Source organism: Fringilla coelebs (assembly GCF_963513975.1).
Source record: "Fringilla coelebs genome assembly, chromosome: 18".
Classification (NCBI taxonomy): Eukaryota; Metazoa; Chordata; class Aves; order Passeriformes; family Fringillidae; genus Fringilla; species Fringilla coelebs.
Window position 1 is genome coordinate 14783693 of NC_140044.1, and position 18450 is coordinate 14802142.

General features: G+C 56.3%; 1 protein-coding gene across 3 annotated transcripts in view; it reads right to left on the reverse strand.

Annotated features, from left to right (window-relative positions):
• Positions 1 to 18450, reverse strand: part of TP53INP2 (tumor protein p53 inducible nuclear protein 2) — a 46280-nt gene that overhangs the window by 20495 nt on the left and 7335 nt on the right. The window contains exons 2-3 of one of the 3 annotated variants that reach the window (XM_084217724.1): positions 1760 to 1934; positions 967 to 1138 (exon numbers count right to left, since the gene is read on the reverse strand). The gene's annotated coding sequence lies outside the window, so the exon portion shown is untranslated. Of the gene's footprint in view, positions 1 to 966; positions 1142 to 1759; positions 1935 to 18450 lie in introns of those variants that run through there. The other 2 variants (XM_084217722.1, XM_084217723.1) reach the window with 2 other exon arrangements.

Consider the following 18450-nt stretch of genomic DNA (forward strand, 5'->3'; position numbering starts at 1 on the left):
CAGCAATAGCAGAGGGAGATGCTGTGTTTGGTACCTGAGGGACTCCAGGTGGAGTTGCCCCATGGCACAAACCTCAGCTGAGCACTGCCAGCACCCTCCCCTTCCACACCCGGCCCCTGCCCGGGCAGCAGAACTAAACTCAACAAAAACATCCAAGCATACATCTGAATCTTATAAAACCTGGTGGGATTTACAAAGACAATCGAGATCTAAAGACAGAGGGTTCTAAATCCAAAACACCAAGGATTTGCTAGAAACAAGTTAAATAGATAATACTTTGTGTTAGAGATTTACATCATTTTACATTCTTTACACAAATTTATTTCATACAGTATACTACATATGCTGTATTTTACACAGTATATAACATTCAGAGTAGGAAGGTGTCCCTACCAGGACACCCCCCCGCAGGGGGTTGGAACGAGATGATTTTTAAGGTCACACCCAAAGCGACTCATTCTGTGATTCTATGACATATTTCATATATTGACACATACTTATATTTATATATTCACATTCCTTTTCCAAAACGACACGTTTCGCACCCGAAGTGCGTCTCAACATCACGGGGGGAGAGGCATCCACGTTTCCTGCTGAGAAAAGCCGCAGCAGCGGCTGGCGCGGAGGGGCGCGGGGGCATCCCACGGCGACCCCCGCGGGCAGTCCCACGTGCCGCCACGGCCCCGGCCCCGGCCCCGGCCCGCGGGGTCACGGCGGGACACGGGGGGAGCGCCGTGACGTCTCAATGTCAAATGCAAATGAGGCAACGTCACCACAGCGCGGCCAATGGGAGCGGGGAACGACCGCCAATCTTAATCCGGTGAAGAAGAAACAAACAACAGGCGCGGGGGGGCCGAAGCCGAGGGGTCCCGGGCCGCCCCCGCCCCCGCCCGACGCCGCCCGCCCGGGCCGTGCGGGCCCGCAAAGCCCCGGCCCCGGCCCCGACCGCGTCCCGCGGGCACTCACCGGCCCTGAGTGTCCCGGCGGCGGAAGGCGCTGAGGTAGTGCCGGTGCCGGGCGGTGCCGGTGCTGTATCTGTATCGGTATCGGTGCCGGTGCCCGTGCCGGTGCCCGTGAGGACCCCGCCGTTCTGCTGAGCGCGCGCCGCTCCCCCGCACAAATCGGCACCTTCCGACAGCTGATCGTGACGTCACAAAGCGGCCCCGCCCCTCGTCGTCTCAGCCAATAGGAGCGGGCGTAGGGAGGGCGGGGTCCGCCCTTGGGCGGGGCCGGGGGTCCCGGGAGGGGAGCGGGGTCTCGGGGGACGCGAGCGGGCGAGGCTGGGGCCGGTCGGGCTCCTCCGGGCCGCGGGGCGAGGAGGCGGCAGAGCCCCGGGCAGGCGGCGGCGAGGGGCTGGGGACTCCCGGGGGAAAGGGAAAGGCTGGAGAGCGCCGGAGTGTTGGGGTAGAGGGGAAGGGCTTAGACCCCGGAGGTGCGGGGAAGAGGGGAGCTCTGGCACCGAGATACAACGGCAACGGGAGGAGGGAGATGGACGGAAATTAAGAGCTGAAGGCACTGAATAAAAAAAGCGATAAGAATCCGGTCCCGCCCGCAGCGCCCCGAGGACGCGGGGGGGACAGGAAGGGTGCGGGGGATGTGCTGGCGCCTGCCGAAGGGAAGGGACAGAGGCTTGAGGCTTCCCAGGCTCCCACTCCCTTCTCGCTGCTGCGCTGCACAGGCCTCATCCAAAGAGAAATTTTGGAACGAATGAGGGGGCCGGGGCCGAAACCCCTGGATGTGCCACCCAACTGTTACCCACCTGCGAGGGGGCTCAGGGCGTTCGTGAAGAACGACACCAGGAATGTCCCTGGGGTGTCACAGCCCCTCAGGATGCTTGGCATCACCAGGTTTGCCTTCATCCTCAGCATGGGCTGACTGTGGGACCAAGGTTTGGTTTGACCTCGTGCCAGGCTTGTCACAGGGCAGGATATTGTCTGTATAAAGATAGAACATTTATTAAAACAGTCATTAATGGAACCGTTTGGGTGTCTGAGTCATGCATGGAACAGTTAGGACTCATCTGGCATCACAGGTGAGAATTCCCCATTGTAAATTCACAAGAGGTAGAATTTAATTGTGTCTTGTTCAACACGAGGTCACAAATTAAATAACATTTAATCTTCTGTAATTGAAGGATCTTGCAGAAGAGTGTAAACCATTTTGGGAGGAGACCTGCCACCCTGCAGAGCTCCCACCCCAGTTTGCCAGGAGGGGAGCAGAAGCCTGTAAAGTTTGAAACAGTCCTAATCAGAAAATCCACTCATTTGGGATGTCCATGGAGGGAATTTTGAGCTGGCCATGGTAGTTTCAGTGAATGCCCAAGGAGCTGAAGTTGCTGGGCATAGAGGGGGACAATCTGCAGAAGACACCCAGAAGTTAGAGCATAACTACACTTGACCCCCAGCCTGGTCCTTGCCTGAAGCCAAGAGCTCCTGCTGCCCATGGAGGTTCATTTTGCTGCTTCTGCTTGTCCTGGTTTCACATGGAGTGATTACAGGATGGCTCCTGATGGCTGAAGCAGGAGTGCAGAAATTAGTATTTAATCCTGCTGCCATAGAGGAGGGCATAAATAAATGCAGCAGAATGAATCTTGTTAGGGTGAAACATGATCCATGGTAAACTGCCCCGTTTGTGCTGGCACATGCCCCAAAGCACAGATTTAAATGGGATGCCCCTCTCTCCATCCCTACAGGGATGGGAAATGCTTCAGTCTCTGCTGCACCCTGCCCTGGTCTCCTACGGCCAAGAGGAGGTGGCAGTCCCCTCCCGGGGCAGCTGCAGCCCCAGTGATTTACTGCTGGAAAAGCACAGACGGTTAAGTAGAGGAAGGAGCTGCTCCCCAGCCTGAGGCCATCTGTGGTGGCTGCCAGCCCCTGCTGTGCCCGGCCAGGGGCTGTGGCCGGGGCTCTGGGGTGGGTGACAGCTGTGCTGTGTGACAGTGGGAAGTGGCTTCAATCTCGCTGGCACAGGGAACAGTGGGCAAGAAGCTGTGGTGGCCCAGCCCTCATGTGCTTACAATCCTGCAGGGCTGAGCTGGAGTCCACGTCACTGTGACTTCTGTCTGTGCATAGCAAGGAGAGACTGGAGCGACCCTCTGTCCCCAGGGACAGCAGTGTCTGCTGACACCGAGTAAGGGACAGGAAACCAGAGTGCCTTCCCTGTGCCATCCTGAGCTAGGACAGGCGGACACAGGGCATGACCTGGCTTTGACTCCTGCATGGCCCTGGCCCTCAGGTCGCTGGGAAAGTCACACTGAGCTGAGCTGCAAGGCCTGAGGTGGCTGTGGCTGGAGAGGATGAGCAAGCAGCTGACTGCACCTCACCTGCCCACAGGTAATGGGGAGTTAAGTGGGGCTTTGTGTGTCACAGCACGAGCCCACCAAGCAGCAGCCTCAGGCTCTGCTGCTGGGGAGCATAACTGGAGGCACTCTGTGAACCTGGGTGACTGCTGAAAATAGGAAGGTGATCACACTGGCTTCTGCTTCATCCAGGAGGTTTTGGGAGCAGCACTGAGAGCCTCTGGCAAGGTGCAGGGTCAGCATGTAATGCACATGCTTCATTTCACCCAGCAAATGGCATGCAAAGCAGGCAGGGTGCTCATTATAGAATGGTTTGAGTAGCAAGGGCCCTTAAGGATCACATAGCTCCAAGCCCCATTTACCTGTCCTTTACAAAAAAAAAAAAAGTTTTGTCCAGCTACCCAAAACTTCCAAAACAATAAGAGATCAGGGAAATAATAGTATGTTTGGATCTTTGTAAACCCCTCCAAGAACACATCTCCAGCTTTTGGCATTGACTGAGAAGGAGATCCTAGGGCACCCCTCCAGCTCCAGCTGCCCACTCCAGTTTCCCTGCAGGTACCTGGGGTGACCTTGCTGCACCCCAAGCAAGTGCTGTTCCTGGCATCCCTGCCATGAGTTTTCCGGAGCTCTGGCCCAGCCATTCCTCCTGGTGATACTGAAGTCACCAGGTAACTACTGAGCACCTGAAGGAGCATTTCCCAGCCATGTCCTGGGGCTATGGGTCAGCAGCTGTCTCAGCCCTTGCAGCTCCCAGGTGCCTGAAGGCCGCAGTCTGAGTGTGCCACAGGGCTTGCTGCCACACCATGAGCTGGGCACTCATTAGCTGGGGCTGGGAAGAGCAATTTAATGAAGAAGTACACGTGCAGTGTACAGAGACAGACTTCAACACAGGCTCTGGGCCAAACAGCAGAAAACAGGGAAATGAATCACAGAATATACTGAGCTGGAAGGGACCCAAAAGGATCATTGAGTTCAACTCTGAAGTGAATGGCCCATACAGGGTCCATTGGTGTTATTGGCACCATGCTATGACCAGCTGAGCTAATCTCAGGGTCTTTATGAATGAGCAGAAGCTGTTCATTCTCCCTCCCCAAGCCACCCTGTCCCACTCCCATCCCATTGAGAGTCCTTGGGGCACTCAGGGATGTGCCCAGACAACCACCCAGCCCCAGTGAAACGGACTGGGAGGTGCCACCAATCACCCACACACACCCCTGGTGTCTGTATGTACCACACCTCAGCTCCTCAGGCGCTGTTCCCATGCTGCTTGTCCCTTGGGATAGATTTGCCTGGAAGCTCCTGCCTGAAGTTGTTTGTCTGTGTTGTACATCAAGATTTGCCTGGAAGCTCCTGCCTGAAGTTGTTTGTCTGTGTTGTACATCAAGAAAATGCAACATGCACTCTTTCACATCATTAAAAATCCTCACTGATCTCCTTGGGAGCCCCTCTGGTTCCTTGAGTGGTGGCACTGAGGACAAGAGGTGTGCTCCTTACTTAAACTGGGAAAGACCACCAGTCCCTGAGGAACCTCAGTGTCTTGCTGGGCTTTGGTGGTCAGAGTAAGGTCCATGAGGCACAGGCTCAGTGTGGCTTCTCCCCCACTGCCTTGCCCCTTCCATAGATGCCTGAGACCTGTCTGGCTCAGGTGGTCTCCATCCCAGGTCCACAGGACTCCACAGGAGTGTCTCCTCCCTCTTCCCAAAGGGATGGCAGGGACACACAGCTGTGTCTGGCCAGACACACACACAGCTGAAGGGCTCGGTTCAGCCCCTGCCAGGGGCAGGGCAGTGTGGATGTGCTGTGGTTCAGGTGAGTGGTAAATGGGGGCTGTTACCAACTTTGGTCACTTGCTGCCTGGTGGCCAGGACCCCAGTGCTCCCAGCACAGGGCTTTGCATGGGCTTCCAGGCCCCAGTGGGCACAGAGAGCTCTGCCCAGCCCCCTGGCCCACTGGAGAAGAGCTGCGAGGCACTCAGGGACTCCGTGGTTATTGCAAGGCTGGGGACAGTTCCTTCCTGGGACACCTGTAGGACAGGGATGTGCTCTGCAGTGGGGAGGAGCCGCTCTGTGCTGCATGGCCTGGATGAGAGACAGTAACCTGAGCGAGGTGCAGAGCTGATGATCATATCTGTGGGGTAACCAGCACCCTCCAGCCCCATAAAACCTCCTTGTGCCACCTGTAGATACCTACAGCCCACGTAGCACCTGAGGGTGGGGGGAAGAGATGGGGCTTGGCTCCCCAGCTGCTCTGCCATGGGAGAGGGCAGCAGGCTGGCCTCATGTGGACTTCCATCCCAGAGAAACTGTCCAGCACCTGAGATGGGGATGGTCCATGAAGAGCCTGGGATTTGCCTGAGGCTCTGAGTGTGGCTTTCCAGCAGTGAAGCAGCACGGAGGAGTTTACCTAGAAAAAATACAGTGAGTGCCCCTTGGGAATGACCACAGCCAGGAGGTGACCTCACTGGAAAGAAATCTGGGTGTTACATTTGCACTTCTCTGACAAAAAGACCTGTTTCCCAAAGATGAACGTGGGACAGAGGTTTTGCATTTGTCGCATAAAATTGGACTGGCTTCTATATTTAGAATTTGGGTCACCAGCAGCTTTCTGCCAGGAGACACCAAAACAACTTTGAAAAACAGGGCTGCAAACCGGCTTTGGGCCAGGCAGCAGTGTCCGGTCGGGAAGGCTGCCCAGGGGGAGTGATCAGAGGAGAGCTCGGCCGCCTTTGGCAGCAGCGCCCGGCCGGGGCGGGCTGTCCCTCCTGCCTGGGGACGCTCTGAGCCCCCTCCACGAGTAGCCCCGTGATCCCGGCCCGGCGGCGCTCTGACTCAGGGCACCCTGCACTGACACCTCCTTGTTTTTCACAAGCTCCTCGCTTGGCTTGGGGACAGAAGGAAATAGCAGCTGGTGAGATGAGCCCAGTAATTTGACCCAAGGCGATTTTGGGGTGCGTGTCTCAGCACGGAGTAACCTTGCCGGTCGGGGTGCAGCAGCCGGGGTCGGTACCTGTGAGGCGAGAGGATGGCGAGGGACGGGACACGGCAGCGCCCTGCCAGCCCCTGGCACTGCCAGAGCCCGGGGTGGGAGCAGGCAGCTGCCACAGCCAGGGACAGCCCGCAAAGCTCCGCACTCCGCCCGCACTGCAGAGGAGGGAGTGGAGAACGCAGCCGCTGCCCCACTGACAGCCAGCGGCCACGGCGGCTCCTGATGGGTCTCCTCAAAAGCGACTGGTACCCGGCTTCAACCTTCCACAGCGTGCCAAGAGAAGGAGCCTGCCCGCCCTGCTGCCCCTCGCCCTCCGCTGCCGGTCCTTCCTGCTCCCTGCCCTTCGCAGTCCCCGAGGCTCGTCATTCCCGGAGCCCCGGGTCCCAGCAGCGGCTGCCACCCCCAGGGTCCCCCAGCCTCACCCCAAAGGAGCCCAGGCCATAAGCCACAGTGGGGGGATGTGCTCCATCGGGGTGGGGTGCTCTCCACAGGGGTGGTGTGTACTCCACAGGGGTGGAATGTGCTTCATTCGGGAGGGATGTGCTCCAGAGGGTACTGTGCTCTCCACAGGGAGGGTGTTCTCCATGGGGGAGTTGCTCTCCACACAGGGAAGTGTGAGTTCCATCGAGTGTGCATTAGCCCAGAGGGCACCCATGGTCTGGAGGCAAGGAACAGACCCCAGCTCAAGGCTTGCTCTTCCTGTAGCCCTTCTGACTCCAAGCAGGCTGGACAAGGACCCAGGAGCCCTCTGGAGCCTTGGCACTCAAGAGTCCCCCAAGACTCTGATGCTCCTGAGGGGCTTCAGTGACAGCATGGATTTGTAGCTTCTATAAATCAGGACAGTTGTATTTTCCAGAGTTTGGATCACACATCTCTGGCTCTCCTGCCCACTCCTGGGTAGAAGTGACCCCCCTCCTCACAGGTCCCATGAGGTGCCCAGTGTTCTGCCCAGTCACTGGTGCTTTATACAAGTGCATTCCCAAGTTGCCCTCAAGTCTGTGTGTCCCAAAAGTAAGATAAGCATTTGAATCAGCCTTCAGGGCCTCTTTAAGGTCAAGGTTAAATCCTGCCTAAACCAACCCCAGGCCAGTAGAAGTGCAAGCCTGGCCATGCCTTCGTCACCAAAGGTGCTGCAGCCCAGGGGTTCAGGGCAGGTCATGCCATGGTGCTGCTGGGCCCTGTGTGTGTCTGGGCTGGATGAACCCTGGAAGCTGCCACCTTCCACACAACAGTATTTCTGGCTCTTTTGACTCCTGATGGATATTTGCCTCATGCAAGATGAGGTTTTGGAAGTCAGTCCTGCTGCAGAGCAGCGCTGAGCCCTGGGATCCACCCAAGCTGGGGAGGCTCAGCCCTCCATGGCAAGAGTAGAAGAAAAGGTTGGGCGGAAGCTGAATAAAAAAGCAACCACTCAATCACCCGGTCAGGCCTCCCACAGCTCAGTGTGGATTTGTTTGAGCCCCAGGAGTGCACACCCTGAACTGTCTGGGCTGAGGCACAAGGCAGTGCTCACCATGAAGGACCTTAATCCTCATCTTCATGTGTTCATAGTCCCATATATTTGTACCAATTTTATTTTAAATCCCTCCCTAGGACAGAGGCAGGAACTTCCTACACTCAAATTCAAGCCAGGAAAATCATAATCAAATAAAATGAAACCTGGGTCTTCCATTTCAGGGGATAGGAAAATTACAGGGTAGAAATCACTCTTCTGTAGCTGCCCAGCCCTGATCGTTCAGCTAAGGCTTGCTGGAGATTGGTCAAGGTGTTGTGTGCCAGGTGGACCAGTTTTCCTGCACTTTGCTGGTGCCATCCAGACATGCTCCTTCTCTTTCTTTGGTCCTTGTACCTCATGATCCAGGATCACACCACACTTTCCCCAGCAGCAGGTGTCTGCAGGGGACACTGCTGCTGGACACCACCATGGTGACATGGTGACATGGTGACACAGCCTGGTTCTGGTGTGGAGACAAGGCTTCTCCATCAGGCTTTCCTGTGGCTGCTGTGCTCCCACCCAAACTGCACGGCCTCACCATCAGCAACCTTATGTGAGAAGGTCTGAGTAGAGTAGGGAAAAATGAACCCATCACTCCCTGCTGAGGAATTCTCTGTCCTACAGTTTGGTTTAGTCCCAATGTTGAGGGACAGGGCTCCCCAGAGCTGGAAGGAGCAGCCTTGGGATGGCCATGCTGTGCTCAGCTGTCCTGGCCAGGTCACCAGCACCAGCTCTGCTCTGCTTCCCTTTTCCTAATGGGTGAATTTTCAACAATCTAAATTGTCCATGCTGCAGTAGGATCCCCGGGACAAAGACAGGCTCATCCACCACTCAGTGGTATCCTCAGCCTTGGAGGATCTGTTCCAGCTGGGCTGATGTTGTCCTTGTGCTGAGTCACCTTGACTCTTCTCTGCAGGCCATGAGATGCCACCCAGGACAGAGGCAGCTCCCACCACAGCGTCTGAGCTTCCTGTCCCGAGGTTAGAGGCAGCCAGGAGGGAACCTGCACTCTGCAGCTGCCCTGGCTGAGCAGGGACCTCACTGCTCCTGCAGCCCTGAGCCTCAGCCTTGCCTGGGTCTCCCCGGGGACAGCGACTACCTGTCTGCAGCTTTCTCTGCATGCTTCCCTGGTCCCTGATGCTGGGAGGATTCCTGCTCCACTGGGATTACCCTGCTCATTTGGTTCTTTAGCTCAGTCTCCCCTTGAAGAGACCCTTGCTTTCAGTACCCATTGAGAATCACTTTATATGCTTCATGGAACAAGATTGTAAAGCCAGGTGTGAAAAAAGGAGATGAGGGAACTCAGGAGTTGATGAAGAGCCTGGAGCAAGTTCACCAGTTTCCATATGGCATCTCTGCAAAGGAGGGATCTTCTTCCTTGTTGAGCTTCCGTGGGTGTGGTAAGGACCAGGCAAAGTCTTTGGAGTCTCATGGCACAGAGGGCACAGCAGTGTTGATGCCACACCAAGAAACCTCCCGTGCCTCACACAGAGATGGGATGTCTCTGAGGGCCATGAGGCAGGTGCCTGGCACCACCCTGGCTCCAGCCTGCAGGGAGCCTGGGGCTGTGCACGGCAGGAGGACTCTGCAACCTCCTCTCAGCTGCCTCCAGCAGCACTGGAGTTTGCTCCCAGGTGTCACCCCAGAGTGAAACCCAAGAGAATTCCTGATAAGGGAGGGCAGCTATAAATGTCCTGTCCTGTGTAGGTTTCGCTATATTGAGGGGAGCAAGGGAACACTAAAGTCTCCTCTTAATCCGCAGTGTGGTTTTGTGCTGAGATGAAGGGAACAGATCCCCTGTGACCATGGCCAGGGTGCCTCCCCCCGGTCCCAGTGTCTGCAGACACCAGTGTGTGCGCCTCCCTGCACGCGGCACGTCCCCAGAACACCCCTCCAAGCCCTGCCCACCACCCACCCCAACGACCTGAAAAATACACCAGCACCCAGATTAAAATTAGCTTGGGGATATTTCCAGTCAGGCCAGCAACTCTGCTCGGGGGCAATGCCAGTGCATGGCTGGATATGTCACGGCCATGGCCCTGGCTGGAGAAGGAGCACATCTCCCACACCAGAGCAGTGTGAGATGTGGGACCACTGCTACAGCCAGCCAGGCATGGGGTGGGTTTCTGCAGGGAGAGCTGGAATTCAGCTGCAAATGGCCAGGCTCCCTTTTCTACACACCTGGGGATGTTTGGGGTTTGTAGTTGTTACCTCAGACTGGGCCACAGACACAGGCACAGGCTTGGGGAGGCAGCACTGCAGTGCACAGCCACATTAGGGCCATTGTAGAGAAAATTTTCAGCCCACCACTACACATCTGGTGCCTGCCTGGAGATGAGCTGGTGGATGACCGGCTGCAGTGCCTGCAGGTCTCAGATAAATCAGGCCAGCAGAGTCCTGGTCTCATCCTGGCACTGTTTCTCCTCCTGCTGCCCCTCTCCCACAGGCACAAAACCAGACCACCTTGCAGCCGTGCTGCCTTGTGCATGACCAGGAGTGAGCCCCCCCATACAGAGCCGTGCCTCGTGGGCAGCCAGCTCCTGAAAACCCAAGCACGAGCCACCTCCACGTGCTGGCAGCTATGGATGGGCAGCATTAATGGTCATGTTTGCTCTGGGTGCTGCCAAGCACCTGCTTGTGCTGGCAGGGCACCCTCCAGCAGCCCAGCACAGAGGCAGGGAGGGGTGTCCTGCCGTGGTGGGGTGCTGGTGGGCCAAGCTCTGCCATGCTGGTCGGATCCTGCAGGCTGAGGCTGAGGTCAGCCCCAGGACAGATAGGAGACAGCAGCTTTGCCCCTCCATGAGCCCTGGGCTGACCTCAACTGGGTGTAACCGGCCTCACTGTGCCAGGCTGGGGTGGACGTAAACACTGCAGAGCTGGGTGACAGGACTGAGAGCTCTCAAGGACTCTGTGGCATTTTAAACATCCTGCCCCAGACACCATGAGAGGCAGAGTCCCGCTGTGTATACCTTGGCACCTTGCTCAAGGACCATGTCACCCTCCCCTGGAGCCAGCACAGGAATTAGGATCGCAGTGACATGGGAGACAGGACTCCAAATCTGAGGAGAGAACAAGGGGAAATTTTTTCCTTTGCTTTTCAGGCACCATCCCAAGACCTTTGATACACAGAGGAGTTTTACAATACCCACAATCCCTGGTAGCCCCATGTCTCTGGGTTACATCATCTGGGTGCTGGCTGCAGGCCCAGTGTGAGTGGGGTGGCAGATGCAGCCCTGCAACACTCGCCCTGCCTGCAGCAGGCTCGGGGGTGGCACTGCTCAGGTGTGACTGGCAGGAGCACTGTGCTGGCTGTGCCCAGCTCCACTCCAGGCTATGGTGGCTCTGCTGCCCAGCCCCTCCCTAGGCAGGTGAAGCACCCCTGGCCATTCTGTCACCACACTGCTCTGCCCCATCATAGCAGTGAGACCTGTCACCCTGGCAGGGGGATGCTGGGGACATGTGTGCCTGTCACTTTGCTCCTTGGATGGTGGCCTCCCCAACCATGGTGCTTTCCGAGGAGCTGACCTTAAAAAGAGCAAAACACAGGCTGCCTTGAAGGTTCCCGCTCTCAGGCATTCCCGTTGGGTCTTGGCAGGCACCCTGATCCTGCCAGCCAAGCTCTCCCACCAGGAGGGTGGCTGTCACCAAGCCCAGCCACCACTGCCTTATAAGGACCCTTCACTGAAATTGCCCTCGGATCCCTCTGCTCTCTCCATGTTGCACATGGAGATGAAACCCTCAAGAACCACCAAACCACCCCAGGCAGGAGAAGCCCCTGCACCTTCTCCTTTTCTCTCTCACATGAAGCCCAGGCTTCTGCTTCTCTGAAAGTCTCCTTCTCTCTGAGAGTTAGCAAAGACCTTTCATGGATTCCAGGCTTAGCTGCTCCACCAAAATGCCTTAAAATTTTTTTTCTCACCTTTTTTTTGAATATTAAGGAAGAAGCCAAAAAGCTAATTTGCCTGATTTCTCCTTAGCCCCCTTCCAAATATTTGAGTACCCGAGGATCCCAAAAATGGAGAGGCTTGACCTGTGATACAGTTGAGCACAAGAGGAAAAGGGGGCCCTAAGTCAGCACATAGCCCAAAAATAGAACGAAGGTTATCTGAAAAATGCACTAAATATAGACAAAAGTGTTTCAGCTCCGGCTGCAGCCGGGCCAGCCCAGCACAGGGCTCAGTGTCACTTGCAGGCAGGATTTTAAAGGTCCACAGTCCCAGCTGACATGCTTAGAGCAGGTTCATGTCATATCTTGGTTGGTTACAACCCCACCTTGCTCTGCCTTGTCTCTCAGGGCACCCAAAGTGAGTGTCCAAGATTCCCAGCCCTGGGGGTGCTCCCAGGGTGAGAAGGAGGCAGCAAGCCCAGCTCTTTACAACCCCAGGCACATGGAACTTCCATAGGAAGTCTGCACTGGCTCTTGGAGGGCAGAGGTAAAGGTGATCCCGCTGGGAGTGAGACCAACCAGAATGCCACAGCCACCAGACCTCTCAAATCACCTCACAACTGACTTTGCTGCCAGTTTAAGCCAGAGAGGAAGGTGCAGGCAAGGACTCCTTTCATCCCAGTCAGGTCATTCAGCTCCATTTACAGCACAGTGGGAAAACTTCCAGTTTTCTGGCACTTTACAGCCTGGCCCTTCCTTCTGCCCTGCCCAATGTGGAATAGTGACCTGCTGCAGAAGCTTTCAGGAAGGGGGGTGCACACAGCTCTGAGCCCACCAGCATCCATCAGCCTGTGCAACATTGCTGCCTCTGGCACCATGCAGAGGGAATGTCCCCAGTGGGTCTCTCCTTGCCCAGTTTGGGGCACTAAAGCCAGGTCCAGGGGAATTTTTCCACCTGCAGCCTGCCAGACCCCTTGACCTGATAGATCCACCTCTTCCCCATCTCCTGCCCACCGAGGTGTGGGAGCGACTGTACCATCCTGACACACCTTCCAAGGACAACAGGCATGGTCTGTGGGAGGAGAGGGCAGCACCAGCGGGCAGCAGGACGGAAGGAAGGGAATTTCACCCGTGTGATCCCAAGGCACTGGAGGAGATCTCCCAGGAGATCTCCAGAGCTCTGGGTGGGCACCAAAATGGATCTGTCAGCTCTGCATGTTCCTGGGATTTGGTGATTTTTGGTGATCAGCTCCTGGGATTTAAAAAACCCTCCCCTGAGTGTAAGGACCAACAAAGGTCGAAAGAAACTCATAAAATGTGTCTTATAGGGCCAAGTCTTGCTATCTTTTTTAAATGAGATAGGAAAGTTTCCATGAAAAAGGTCCAAGATTCTTTGAAGTTCTCATGGCTCATTGCCTGCAAGGCAAGTGACCCCTGGCAGCCTGGCATCCTCCTCTGCCAGTGCTGGCAGCAGATCAAGGAACAGCCTCACCTGCAGCAGTGGGGTCTCTTTTGGGAACAAAGCACGAGGCTGTCTTCCTCCTCTGATGCTTGGAGATGCATTTTACTTGTGGATTTTTTAGGTAAATGCACGCTTTGCCAGGCAGGTCTGATGTAGCCAGCTCGGAGCAAAGAGCACAAGAATTGCTGCTGCTCCCCACAGCGCTGCCCTCAGAGCCAAGGTCTTCCCCAGCACTTCTGCTCTGAACTCACACCAGCCCTTCCTGACCTCCAGCTGCAGCCACCCTCTTTCAGCCGCCGAGGGAGCCGGTTTGGCAGCACCAGAAACACAAACAGCCTCCAGGGCCTGTGCCCAGATCTCCCCTGATGCCCCAGACTTTCTGAGTAATTTCTTTCATAAAAACAATGTCGTGGCAGGGTGCAGATAAGCTCTGACAAACAGTGCCAGGCGTTCCTGTCCTCACCTGTCCTCCATGGGACCGTGACACCCCATCATTAGAGTTGAGACCAGGAAGGGGCTGGAAGGCGAGGCCAGCACAGGGAATTGTCCCACGGGGGTGCAGGACCGGGTGCTGGCTGGTGGGTGAGGCGAACCTGTAACATGGAGGAGGAACAGGATGGGGAAGTGCTGCTGTTGGTAACCCCGGGGGCTCGTGGCCCCTCCCAGGCTTCTCCCTTCCCCTCCAGGGAGCAGGGTCACCACTGCAGGAGGGGCACTGGAGATGGAGGAGAAGCAGCACTTTGTGGGACTCAGAGCTAAGACTGCTCCAGCTGGGTCACCATGCCCACCTGCCCATGGCCCAGGCAGGCAAAAGAACAGGGGCAGAGCCTCCTCTGTGTGCCATCCACTTCTCAAAGTTGCGGGCCTGGATTCTGGCTGGATGAGGGCATCACGACCTGCATCCAGCAAAACATGGCTGGTGATCAGAGCCAGGTGAAATGAAGGCAGCACTGGGAATAATTCCCCTCACATCACTCCTCTCCTGCACCACTACCTGGGCAGCAGCTGCAGCACTAGTGTGGGATTGTGCCTCTGTACCCAGGTTGAGGTTTAACCCTAGGGAAATTTCCCCAAGTAAGGACACCTGGGAGGTTGTTATGGCCTGACCCAAAATGAGAGAGATCAAACCATGGATTCAATGGGAAAAATCCCCCCATATACTTCACCCAGGTCCTGTCTCTGCATAACAACCCCATGTCCCTGCAACACCTTCCTAGGCAGCTCTGCTGCACACCTTCCCAGGCAGGCATTTCTCCCAGGAAATAAAATTCCTGTGAATTTTATTCCAATAAACCTTTCTTCCGGCCTTGTCCAAATTAGAGCAGTGAGAGCACAGGAGCAGCAGAAAGAGTATGTCCAGGAGCACTGCTGCTTTTCTGGCTACCAAGCTCTAACCTGGGAACCCTCACACACATGGATGAAAAGCTCCTGCAGAACTGCTTCTCCTGTGAATCCCATTTTGCCCCAGTCGGATAATTGGTGTGTTGCGTATAGCTTGGGTCATTAAAATACCCCTTTTTACTTCCTGCTCTTCTGCACCCGGAGGCTGCTGTCAAGGTGATGCAAGAGGCAGGTGTGATTGCAGCTGGGTGGCACCAGCACCATCCCTGCTGCCCTGCCCCAGTACACAGGGTTTTGGTCATGGGGGGATTTAGTGAGCTGGTGTGAAGGTAAAGATGGAGACAGAGGTTGGGAATTGGGGGCAATGTGGAAAAGCAACAGAGAGACTAGGAACCATTCTTTTGGTTACCAAAAAGTATTTCAGGTGTGCCTAATTCAGCATCCCAAACACTGCAAATGGGATGGAGCCAGAACACTGTCACTCTCCCCCTGGGGCTGGCATCAGTGGGGCTGGTTCAAGGAGTGCCCATTATAGAGGAACACTCACAGCTGGGCTTTTATTTAGGAAGATCCTTCCAAAGGCAACTGGACTCCAACTGCTCCTGTACCACCCTATAACCAGGCACCTCTTTCTGACAGAAAACTGAAGGAATACGAAGGTGAATCAATTTGACCATCTCATGGAGGGTAGTGCATCCCCTGCTCTGCTGCCCTGGGATCAGGCAGAAGTGGAGTGACCAGGTCAGTGCCGGGGCCAGGGTCCCCTCCATGCCCACCCCCAGCAGGCCCAGTGGCTGGCACTGGCATGGCCGGTGCTGTGCTGGGTTCACGTTGGCAGCCAGGACGGGTCCAGCAGAGTTTCTCACTGCCGTGCAGGCAGCTGAGCCTGGGCGGGCACGCAAAAACACCGGGGATCATCCTGGCGACAAAAACCGGGGAAGACTGGCCTGAGCAATCTGGCCAGGCAAGTAGAGCCAGGGGTGGCAAGAAGCAGGAGAGATGGGTTTTGGAGAAGGACAGCACCTCAGAGTTCCCTCCAAACAGTCTGTGCAAAGCCTGGCCCGGTCCTTCCGCGGCCACATCGCCTGGACGCGAGTCCCTGTCGCGGCCATCGAACCCCCGCGGCTGCCTGGGGAAAGCAGCGAAGCCAGAGATGTGGTGGGTGGGAGGCAGAGCAGGGCACCCCCAGGGTCTGTCTGTCCTGCCTCCTGCCACCCCGCCAGCCCAGCCCAGCCCTGACCCGCTGTCGGTCCGTGTGGGAGGGAGGGCAGGTGCCCCAGGGAGGGGGCAGTGCCCAGCTTGCGCTCCCCCTCCCGTGGGCTCCCCCATCGTGGCTACCGCGGCAGATGTGGATGCTCTCCAGAACACGGCACTGTGCTGGGGTGGCACCTACACCGTCGGGAATTACCTTCCACCTGAGGAAGGCTACGAGGCTTCATTCCCCTCCCTGTGCCCCAGAGAGAAAAGGAATGGCCATCATGGGCCAGGCAGGCAATGGGTGCACCACAACGGGACAGGGTCCATCCCAGAAAGTCAGGGTGTACCCCAACAGCACAGGGCGAACCCCAGTGCTCTCATACTTCCTCAGGCAGGACACAGGGCAGAGGGTTTGGCCAGGACAGGGCTGCAGCACAGGAGCCCTGGCTGCAGGGATGCTCTGTTGTGGCAGCAGCTGGGAGGACATGGTTTTCCAGATGTTGACTATAAACATCCCAGTGCTTTCCTAGAGCTCAGACCCCCAACACTCTGGCCATGGATGGGGAGAGCATGGGGATGTGGTTGGCAGCTCAGGTACTGCGTGACAAGCACAAGGGAAGGGTCCCTGGGGCAGCTGACAGCCGAGTCATGCACCACAGGACAGGTGGGGTGGGGACTTCAAAGAGCCCAGCCCCACGGGACTAAACAGGTGGGGAGTGACTCCTCTGGCAGAGCGTGTCTGAGGCTGAGCACCCAGCAGCCATGCTGAGCATCCAGAGCAGGGACAGTCACAGCCAGGCAGGTCATGCCTCATGGAGGCTTCAGGCATGACCACAAATGGCCCCAGGTTCAGGCACGGGGAAGAAGGACCAGAGGTCACCAGCTGAGTCACTGGCAGGTCTGAGCACCACAGTCGTCAGCTCCAGCCATGGGCTCCCCTCCAGCCCCGCTCCCCAAAGCACTCTCCAGCACCTCCTGCCACACTCTTGTACTTTGGCTGAATTTCTGCCCTCTCCCTGAGAATGCCTCTCCCCCTTCTTCTTCTCCTGAGACGCCTACCTGTGCCAGGAGGCTCATCCCCACCAAACTGGTGCCAGGAGACCTCCAGGAGCACTCATGGTTGGGAGGACCTGTGCCTGGGAAGGGTCACCTCACCCTCAGCTCTGGAAGGACTCAGCCCTCAGAGCTCGCCCGGCACCAGGAGATGGAGCTGGGATCCTCTGCTCCAATGCCACACCTCTGTCACAGGCAACCTGGCACAGACACGGTGGTGCCAGCACCTCCTGCCCAGCTCAGCCAGCAGAACAGGATGGGCTGAGCTGGACACTCCCCGCTGGTTTGCTCGTGGCCACAACCTCACATCAGGGCTTGAGGAGGGCAGAATATTTTTATAACCTTAAAAGCCTGGGAGCATCTGGATGAGGCCTTGGGGTGAGGCAGGAACATCCTGAGCTACATCTGATGCCAGGGAAGAAAACATGTGGCTCTGTTCCAGCTCATGGGGTCCAGTGGGGTTTGTTACATGAGACAGATATTTGCTACCTTGGAGGTTGTGCTGGGAGGCACACTGGGGAAGCCTGGCTTGTGCACCCCACAGCAGAGGGAAGGGAGCCCCTTGCAGCCCAGGAGCACCGCACGGACCACGGTGCCAGCGCTCTCAGGATCACCCACCCACCAGGGCTCCCACAGGTCAGGGTGCTGTGGGTTCAGGGAGGGACCTTCCCAGCCAGACCCTGAGCTGCAAACTTTTCTAATTACAAAATTCATCATATTTTCAACCTGGAAGCACCCCATCCCCCAGGTGGGAAGAGGCAGAATGGGCAAGGAAGATGTCTCCAGTGAAGGACCATTTATGTGGGAATATGGTTTTGGGGAGCCTCCCTTGCTCCTCACCCCCACAGGGACAGAAACAGGGCAGACAGTGGGGCTGGCTGTAGGGTGGCCAGCAGTGCTTTTGTTCGGGTTCAGAGCAGGATGGCCATGCCTGGGGATTTTCAAAGAGCAGCCCAGGGGTTCATGTGTCCATGTGGTGCTCCAGCCAATGGCAGAGGAAGATGTTTAGGTTGGATATTAGGAAAAATTTTCTTCATGGAAAGGATTGTCAGGAATTGGAACAGGCTTTCCAGGGTGGTGGTGGGCTCACCATCCCTAGAAGCATTAAAAAGATGTGTAGATGTGGTACTTGGGGACACAGTTTAGTGGTGGACCTGGGTTAACAGTTGAACTGAATAATCTTAAAATGTCTTTTCCAACCTTAATGATTCCATGACTCTGTGTTGGACACCCTGATCACCCTGGTGTATTTTTGTGCAGGGTTCAAGACATCCAGTGCTCTGGACATATGCACCCCTGCACACTGGCAGGGAAAGCTATGCTGTGCAGAGTTGCCATGGCCAAAACCCTGGGGTTGAGGAGGGGATGGCACCGTGCAGGGAGGACACTCGCTGTCCCTGTAGTCCACACATTTTTCCTTTTTCTCCAACCCACTGCAAGCTGTGGGTTCCTCCATACTGGGTGCACTGAGAGCTGTTGCCAGGCCTCAGGACTCTCATTTTTCAGTAACAGGCATGACTCAGTCTCTCTGCTTGACTTGGTGGCCTTTCCTTTTCTATGACCATCCTCCACTTGTCTGTCTCAGAAAATTATCCTTGATTTTAATTACCAGGTCCCAAGCAGAGGGAACCAGGGGATTAGGGCTGGGGCTGGGCTCAGGATCTGGAGATTCACTCACATCTGACTTGGGACAAGCATCTTCAACTCTCCCCGCTTTTGTTTTCCCCTTG